This window comes from Oryctolagus cuniculus, chromosome 8 (genome assembly GCF_964237555.1).
Source record: "Oryctolagus cuniculus chromosome 8, mOryCun1.1, whole genome shotgun sequence".
NCBI classification, from domain to species: domain Eukaryota; kingdom Metazoa; phylum Chordata; class Mammalia; order Lagomorpha; family Leporidae; genus Oryctolagus; species Oryctolagus cuniculus.
The window spans coordinates 91,922,310-91,931,629 of record NC_091439.1 but is presented as its reverse complement, the minus strand read 5'-3'; the positions used below and the strand labels follow the sequence as shown (position 1 = coordinate 91,931,629).

General features: G+C 39.5%; 1 long non-coding RNA gene across 2 annotated transcripts; it reads right to left on the bottom strand.

The window, feature by feature from the left end:
- Positions 1-698: 698 nt before the first annotated feature.
- On the bottom strand, positions 699-9,051 carry LOC138843558 (uncharacterized). 2 transcript variants are annotated; one of them, XR_011378396.1, is made up of 3 exons: positions 7,396-9,051; positions 5,632-6,478; positions 699-1,339 (listed from the first exon to the last, which is right to left on the bottom strand). It is a non-coding gene; the product is annotated as an uncharacterized lncRNA (long non-coding RNA). The 2 variants fall into 2 exon arrangements; XR_011378397.1 differs by having other exon boundaries at positions 5,632-6,467.
- Positions 9,052-9,320: the final 269 nt, after the last annotated feature.

Sequence of the window (9,320 nt, the reverse complement as noted above, 5' to 3'; positions counted from 1 at the left end):
TTCAATGTGATCCCAATCAAAACACTGACATTTATCTCAGATCTAGAAAAAATGATGCTAAAATTTATATGGAAACACAAGAGACCCTGAATAGCTTAAGGCAATCTTAAACAACAAAAACAAAACCAGAGGCATGAGAATATCAGATCTCAAGGCATACTATTTGGCAGGTATAATCAAAACAGCCTGGTATTGACACAAAAACAAATGTATAGATCAATGTAACAGAATAAAAACTCCAGAAATCAATTCACACATCAGCAAGCAACTTATTTTTGACAAATCCCTAGAGCAAAGACAGTCTCTTCAACAAACAGTGCTGGGAAGACTAGATCTCTGCATTCAGAAGTATGAAACTAGACCCCTACCCTATACCTTACACAAAAATCCATTCAAAATGGAGCAAAGATATAAATCTATGACCTGATACCATCAAATTACTAGAGAACATTGAGGAAACTCTGTTGAGTACCAGATGTAATGACGGTCAAGAAGGACTCGCGGTGAGCTCCGCTAGTTGAATGTTTCATCTCCTTTTTTTAGTGTTTGGAATGGCTTCTAGGACACAGCAGACACCCAAGAAATACCATTTTGAAGAATATTACAGTCAAATAAAACCAGGGGTGTGACAATGACTATCAGTCAATTGAAAATTGATTAAGAGGATGGTTAATGAGAAAATTGAAGGATTTTCTAAATTTTTAAAAAGTTTTATTTAGTTCTACCTTGAATCTCTATCTACGTTAAATATTGTGAAAATGGTTTTGTGAAACTCCAGCCATTTTGACAATATCTTGAAATGTTCAAATACCAAATATTGATTGAATTGTAATGTTTCACATGGGAGCTAGACAAAGTCTAAACTATTTAGAGCTTAATTCTCATTGAACAGAGTACATCATCTTATAGTTATGAAATGAAAATTTTAATTTTTAATTATATCCCTACATTTGGAAGTAAAATTAAGAGCAGGCAGTGATGTCACTGAGGTATAACAAGATCACTCAATGTTGAATAAATGGCAGAATTCATAATGATTTTCATTCATTCTCAGGAGCTGTTTACAGGTACACTTTCTATATCAGTGGCTTTCTTAGAGCTATGATGCCAGTTATGGGCAGTAGCACAATAAAAACAGAAGATAATGACATTTTCTATAATTACCACTTCATCCACAAATCAAGCCATATCAATTATTCGATAATGATAAAGTTACTATGAAGTTTAAGTGAAATAGAGTTGTGATGCTTGCTTGTTAACTGGAGTACAAGAGCAGTTAGTGGGGACTCTCAAAGTGGTCCAAAATGCTGGGTTGAGCTCTCCTTCTGTTTGGATGAATCTGCGAAGACAAACATTTTTTATTCAGAGTGACTTTACTTTGGGAAAATCGCCAGTTGGTAGCACAAGAGGGTTAAATGGAGATAACAATCATGCAAAATATTTGGCACTATAACTACTTCAAATATGAGCCCGTAAATGTAAATGTTATTTCCCATAGTCCTCTCCCTTCTTCCTGTTTCATCCCTTTTCAACTACTTCATGTCTGAATCATGGCTCTATTCCACTCCCTGAAGAAACTGCTTTCTGGTGATTTACAATTTCCTTCTTTTCCTCCTGTGCCTCTAGCTCTTTTTTATTTCCTTGCTGCTCCCCAATTATGAAGTTCAGAGAGCTTAAAGTAAATTAGCTCCACCTTGAAAACTCTTAGTGCAGTAGGTGTGTAAATGATACTAAGTAAAAGTATGAGAAAGAGAGAGAGAGAGCAAAGAATAAGGAGGAGGAGGAAGAAAGGAAAGGAAGAAAGAGAGATAGAGGGAGGAAGAGGGGAAAGGAAGGGAAGGGGAGAGGAGAGAAGAGGGGGAGGAGAGGAGAGAAGAGAGGAAAGAGAAGAGGAAGGCTAAATCTAAGCTATTAAAGGTCCAACTTGTGTTGTTAGACATGAGATGTCAAAAAGAACTTGAAGTTCTGGTCATTTCACCATTGTGATGTCTTGTACTTGTCACCATTCAAATACAGACTGGATGTCAACAAGGCTGGAGCTTTAGGACATGTAGCAAGGGAGGACAGTCCTTTTTAATATCAGGTTTTTCCTGGTCAAAATTTTTCCCGGTTAAGCCCAAAACTTGACCATTATTTCAACAAGGTAGAAAACTGTCCTATGAAGACAGACTTCAAGGACAGGCCTGATCTTTGGTATGAACTGCTTAGAAGAGTCAAAATCAAAGTGCATGAAATAGTGGATAACATGAATAGGATGCCTACGCATTTGTTTTCCAGTTCCAAGAAAACAAAAGTAATGAGGGCATCAGGTGAAGTTGAGAAGAGCTAACTGTACAAAAGTTTAAAGGATCTATTCCTGGGACCAGCACTGTGCCCTAGGACGTTAAGCCTCTGCCTGTGGTGTTGGCATCCTGTATGGGCACCAGTTCATGTCCTGGCTGCTCCAATTCCAATCCCACTCCCTGCTGATGGTCTGGAAAAGCAGGGGAAGTTGGCCCAAGTGCTTGAGCCCCTTTACCCATGTGTGAGACCTGGAAGAAGCTCCTGGTTTCAGATAGGCTCAGCTCTGGCTGTTGTGACCATTTGGGGAGTGAACCAGCAGGTGAAAAACCTTTTTCTCTGTCTTTCCTTCTCTCTCTTAACTTTGCCTCTCAAATAAATTAATCTTTAAAATAATACATAAATAAACAAAAATCTTGAAGAAAATAAAGGAACGACTCCTTTTCATAATGATTTGTGAGCTTAAACAAAGGGATTCTTCTAGCTTATCACATCATAAAAAGCTTGCAAAAATTCTCAGCAGTCCCTATAATGTCCTTCAGTAAACCAGTTGTGGTAGAAAGAAGACTTGACTTGACTCCAGGCAGTTTGATTTAGAATCTTTCTACTACCAGCTATATAAACATGGTGAAGTTATTTAAATGCTCCAATTCCCTCTCCTTGTTTTTCCCCCCTCCATCTGAAAAATGGGAATAGTAGACCCTACTGGTGCCCATTCCCACCATAATTCCTGGGCCAGTGTACCCATTCTACATCTGCTAGGAGTGCTGGTTGGCAATGGTTCTCAGATGCTGCTTTTCCAGAGAAATGCCATTGTCTGGAGTGGTTATTCACTCCACTCCCTTCGCCTGATTCACTTATGGCCAATGAATAGCTGACATTGGTGATGGGGAGTAACAATATCTACCTCACAGTGTTGTTAAGATGAAAAAAGATAGACTACACAAGAAAAATGCCTGGAATGCTGAAATGAAAGTTGACACTTAAAGAAATGAAGGAGAAAAGACAAATGGAAAAGAATGAACTTAGAGAAAAGTCAGAGCCCATTGTTATAATGCTAGACACATTATGTACAAGAGCATAGTCATGACCTTGTACTCTTTCTAGGATAGAATTCTAGCAGGAGGGTTGGCATGTCTAACCCAGAATGATTGTGTTGTTCTCATATGTGGAAAAAGCTTTCTGAATCATACAAAGAAATGCTGTCTCATGAACTAATGTGCAAGATAACAGGATGTTGCCCTCCGTGCCAGGCTGGTTTCCTTAGCAACTTCCTGGAAAATGCAAAGTATGAAATATTCAGACTTTAAGTAGAATGCTTGTCATGGCTCATTGCTGTTCATGACCCATTGGAAGATGATTTAAGATCTGGTCTGAGTTAAGCAACTAGGAGTACTTCTTTCAGTAAATGATAATGACAATAATTAATTGAATGTCTATTGTATATTGATTCTACTTACGAGAGATCTTCAAAGAGTTAACGGAAAATGCTAATTATCAAAAAACAATGTGGGCCGGTGCTGCGGCTCACTAGGCTAATCCTCTGCCTGTGGCACTGGCACCCCGGGTTCTAGTCCCATTTGGGCCCATATTCTGTCCCGGTTGCTCCTCTTCCAGTCCAGCTCTCTGCTGTGGCCCGGGAAGGCAGTGGAGGATGACCCAAGTGCTTGGGCTCTTCACCCGCATGGGAGACCAGGAGGAAGCACCTGGCTCCTGGCTTCAGATTGGCACAGCGCGCTGGCCATGGTGGCCATTTGGGGGGTGAACCAATGAAAGGAAGACCTTTCTCTCTGTCTCTCTCTCTCTCAATAAATAAATAAATAAATAATAAAAATTTTAAAAAAGAAAAAAAAAACAGTATGTGGACTTCAAATTTCTTTTTTACCAAAAACACATCTTTTAATTCCATTTTTTCCATGAACATTTTGATGTCCTCCTATACTCATCATAATAAGTTAATCCTTCAAGGAAGTTATAAGCATCCCAAATTTAAACAAAAGGATCTTTAGACCATTCTTAAGTAATTTGCTGGAGATCACACAGCTGGTAGGTTGTCACACCCAGGGTCATGAGCCAGCATTTCTGACCCTACAATCTGTGCTCTTGCCACTTTCTCTGTAATGCTGAATTAGAGCTTCACAAGGGTAAGAAAATAGGATTTTTTTTTAAAGATTTATTTATTTGAAAGTCAGAGCTGCATAAACAGAGGGAGAGACACAGAGAGAGATCTTCCATCTGCTGTTTCACTGTCTAGATGGTTGCAACAGCCAGTGCTAGACCAGGCTGAAGCTAGGAACCAGGAGCATTTTCCAGGTCTCCTGCATAGGCAGCAGGGTCCAAGCACTTGGGCCATCCTCCACTGCTCTTCCCAGGCCTTTAGCAGGGAGCTGGGTTCGAACTGGAGCAGTCAGGACAAGAAACACAGCCCATTTGAGATGCCAGCACTTCAGGCAGCAGCCTTACCCACTACACCAACACCATGCTGGCCCCGCAAACTTAAGATTTTTATTCTAACTTTAATTCCAAAGCTGGTGTCCCTTTTATTTCCCGTTATTTCTATGTATCTTTGTTTCTACCTTATCCATATTTTTAAAAATTATCATTTGAGAGGCAGAGAGACTGAGGCAGACAGAAACAGAGACAGCTCCCATCTGCAGGTTCACTTCCCAAATGCCGGCAACCTCTGAGGCTGGGCCAGTATGAAACCAGGAACCAGGAACTCAATCTGGGTGTCCTGAATGGATGACAGAAACCCAATTACTTGAGCCATTACTGCTTCCTAGGGTATGAATTAACAGGAAGGTAGAATCAGGAATCAGAGCCAGGAATTAAACCCAGAAACCCCAAAGTGGGACACAGGTATCTTAACTGCTAGACCAGATGGCCCCTGCCTTATGTCCACTTTTTCATTTTGTAATTTCTCTTTTTTCTCCTAGCACACAACTTGTACAATGAGCATGTTTTCACTTGTCCTCCTTCAACCATATGATTAATTTTTTAACTCAGAATGAGGTTGCTAAAGCTAGAAGCAGTTACCGATGGGCCTCTCCTGTGGCTGCCTGTGTGAAACTCTCTAATTTCTGTATACCTGAGGAAATATACACTTCCATGTTGATAGCTGAGAACTGAAGAACTGCACTAAATGTTTGTATCCATGCTGTCTCATTCAACTCCCAAAATAATCCTCTGAAGAAGTAATTGCTAGCCCCATTTTTATTAAAGAACCTTGGAGAGGAGAGAGATTAAACATCATGGCCAAGGGTACATAGTGCACAGCAAACCTAGGCTTTTATTCTAACATGGATTCCAAAGTTGATGTCACATTTATTGCCCGCTTATACACCTTCCTACCTGTATGAAAGCTTTGCTTCCATTTTCCCCAGCATCTTTCTTTCTGAAGGATCAGGATTTCAGTAGTACCATGACATAGGTAACTGGAAAAGCAAGAAAAGCTGTGCATTGTCTCTGAGAAAATGTGATGCTGAAGTCTAAGCAGGTGACTTTGTAGGGGAGGTTGGTTTCTACAGAGGAAAATGTGACCTAAGAGAAGAAAATGACTTAGAAATCTAAGAGCACTTTGGACATCAATACTCCGCAAAATGATGGGGATTTGTGCCACTTTTCTCCTTTGGCTCAGTCTTTATGGAAGGATTAGTACAGATAAAAACAGAATGTGGAAGAGGGGTGAGCAGCACGTATGAACTGTTCTGAGTGCAGAGGTTTAGAGAGAACCACCAAAGGGCTAATTAAGAGAATTCCTGTTCTTTGATGAATCATAGCTGAGGGATTGACTGGCCTGCTTGTTTCATAAAACACGGAAATGGAGTTAGCGGGAGGCATTGTCCTTACTACTCACGTATTTCACAGGAGTGCGCACAAAATCTTCCCAACCCTGTGTACGAGATTGCTCAATACCTCGGTGCCATTATGAACGCATGGCTGAAAGGTGGTGGGTAATGTCTTGCAGATTCAGCAGCCAGCAGTGGGATCAGGTTATCTGAGTTGAGGTAAGAATGTTGTTGCTAAACAGAAGTACCTCAAGTCTCCCATGAAATGTTTTTGGCATTATCTCCTTTTTCAGTGATCACTCTCCAAACTGGATATTCTGCTTGAGGAATGTTGATTGTTTTCTCCTTCAAGGATGGTATTCAATCAATAAGGTGACAGCCAGCCGATGTGAATTTATTCTGGAAATGCACTTCACAAACACTAATGAATAACCTTGTTAAAATTCCTTGTTAAAAAGTCACATTCACTGTCTTAGCAAATCATTAAAATTCAAGATGCTGGCAAAGGTTTCTTGCTTATTTCTTTTTAAAGTATGTCTAATTAGTGGATAAATTCACTTTTATCAAAAATATTGTAATAATTCTTTTTATTCATCTTTTTTATTTTTTCCCAGGAATGATCAAATTACTCTGATCCAAGGGTGAAATGTCAAAATAACATATGAGTAAACTAAAGCATAGCTGACCTAATAAGGTAATTCAAATAAATGCCAAGTTTTGACTGAACATAGTTGGAGGCTATTGAAAACACCCTTGGTAATGCTGGATTATTCTTTTTTAAAAATATTTATTTCAAAGGCAAAGTGACAGGAGAGGGAGAGGGAGAGGGAGAGAGAGAGAGAGAGAGAGAGAGAGAGTCAGTCTTCCATCTTTTAGTTCATAACCCAAATGGCTGCAATAGCTGGGGCAGGGCCAGGCTGAAGCCAATACCCCATAACTCCATCCTAATTTCCCACATGAGTGGCAGGGGCTGAAGTACTTTGGCCATATTTTCTGCCTTCCCAGATGCATTAGCAAAGAGCTGGATTGGAAGCTGAGCAGCCAGACTCAACTGAGTACTTCAATATGGTATGCTAACATTGCAAAGGACAGCTTAATCCACTGTGCCACAACATTAGCCCATGAATTATTCTGTTTAGAGCAACACATTTGAGCTTAGTTTTGTAACACTTCATATATTTAAAAGACATTATGATATTCAAACAACCATATAAACCTACCAGAAATTTAAACTTAATTTCTGAAATATACAAAATTTTAGCATTTTAAGGAGAAGAGTAGAAAAGCAAATCAAATCTTGATCTTATTACACATTGAGAAATCTCACCTTTCTGTGGATGGTTTGCTTGAAGAACCTTGAATGTTATGACTTTTACTTTTGCTGACAGTTCCTTCACATGAGACCAATGCTATTGAAGTTCCATGTGTGACTTTATTTCCAGGTCAACTGCAGAAAGGAATGATTAAGATGTATCTAAACCCTTAGTTGAGTGGATGAAAAGTCTGATGTGCAAAGGGGTTGAGTGGCTTTCTCAAGGTCACATAGCCAGTGAGCAGCTGGGCAGGGGCTCACAACCTGGTTGTCCTGGCCAGTTTAAGTTACCTTTAAGGAGAGAGGAAATTGAGTCAAACTATGAATATACTCAACTATCAGCCTATAATATTGCAGAAGAGACTCCATCATCAGAGATTTGTCTGGTCTGGTAAACATGCAACAAGATGATTTAAATAGCCAAGAATTTTATAAATGCTTGTTAAAAAGTGACCCAAATACTTGAACAAAAAGGAAAATAGAGGGTAAAACAATTAGTTTAGATTGTTCCATAGATAATATCTCAAATTCAAGCCAAAGGATTCTCTATAGAGGTCTTGAAATAGCTTAGCTCTGCTACTACTACTCTGTCCTCTTTATTAAATGAAAACTTCAATCTATAGCGTAGGATTTGAACTAGATGAACTCTGTGGGCACTGGTATCTCCCAAATCCTCAGGGACTCAGTAATTGCTAACTTTTATGTATAATGGAATTAGTATACTAATTTTATCCAGCTAGTTGCATCAGCAAAAGGCAGAGAAAAATTTTAACAATGAATATTTACTAGTGATGTTAGTATTCAGGAACCCAAATACTGTAGCAAGTTAAAATATCCTGAAAACAAATTTAGATAAGTACTTTCAAATCATTATTGTAATACTGAAACTTTGACAAACCAGTTACATATCATTTCCTTCAAAATTTTTTCATTATGTAGGTACTGTATGTAGTATGGTTTCTCATGGTGGTCCATGAGCTAAGGCTGTTATATGAGATGTCTACTATGGTTGAGCGAGAGAGACTTAGAGATTCTTAGTTCGGGATGAGCCTTGTAGGTCATGGCAGGTAGTTAAGAAGTCAGGCTCCAGAATTAGAGATCAGATTTTTAATCTTCCTCTTCCTTTACCTCCTGTAGGAACATGGACAAGCTGCACAACTTCTCATTTGAAAATGAGGATAGTAATGGTGCCAATTGGATAGAGTTGTGAAGATTCAATGACTTAATACATGGAAAGCATCAAGGATGTTTGCAAAATAGAAAACATAGTCAAATAATCTCTGCTGTTACTGTCCAGGATTCTCATTTAATATGTGAGAAAAGTGGGGCTGGCACCATGGCACAGCAGGTAAAGCTGCCGCCTGCTGTAGCGGCACCCCATATGCATGCCGGTTCAAGTCCCAGATGCTCCACTTCAGATCAGGCTCCCTGCTCTCATTTGGGAAAGCAGTGGGAGATGGCCCAAGTACTTGGGCCCCTGCACCTGCATGGGAGACCCAGAAGAAGCTCCTGGGTCCCGGCTTGAGATTGTCCCAGCTCCGGCCATTGTTGCCAATTGTGGAGTGAACCAGTGGATGGAAGAACTCTCTCTTTCTCTCTGCCTCTGCCTCTCTGTGGCTCTGCCTTTCAAATAAACAAACGAATCTTAAAAAAAATGAGGAAAGCAAAACCCTTCAGGATCCAATTATTTCCTTTATATTTAGAGAATACAGTTTTATCTCTCATAGATTTAAATCCATGTAGCAAACCTCTACATTGTGTAATGTCATCTGATACTGACAGCTCATTTTAGAATTGGAAAATGCTTTTTTAATAAAAAAATATTTTGATCTGATTCACCATGGGTCACTCTGGGGCTGGCCTTTTAAGTCATTGGGACATGTAATCATCTGTGTGGTATGTTTTTAGAACGGGGATTGCCCCATGACAAAAATAATTTC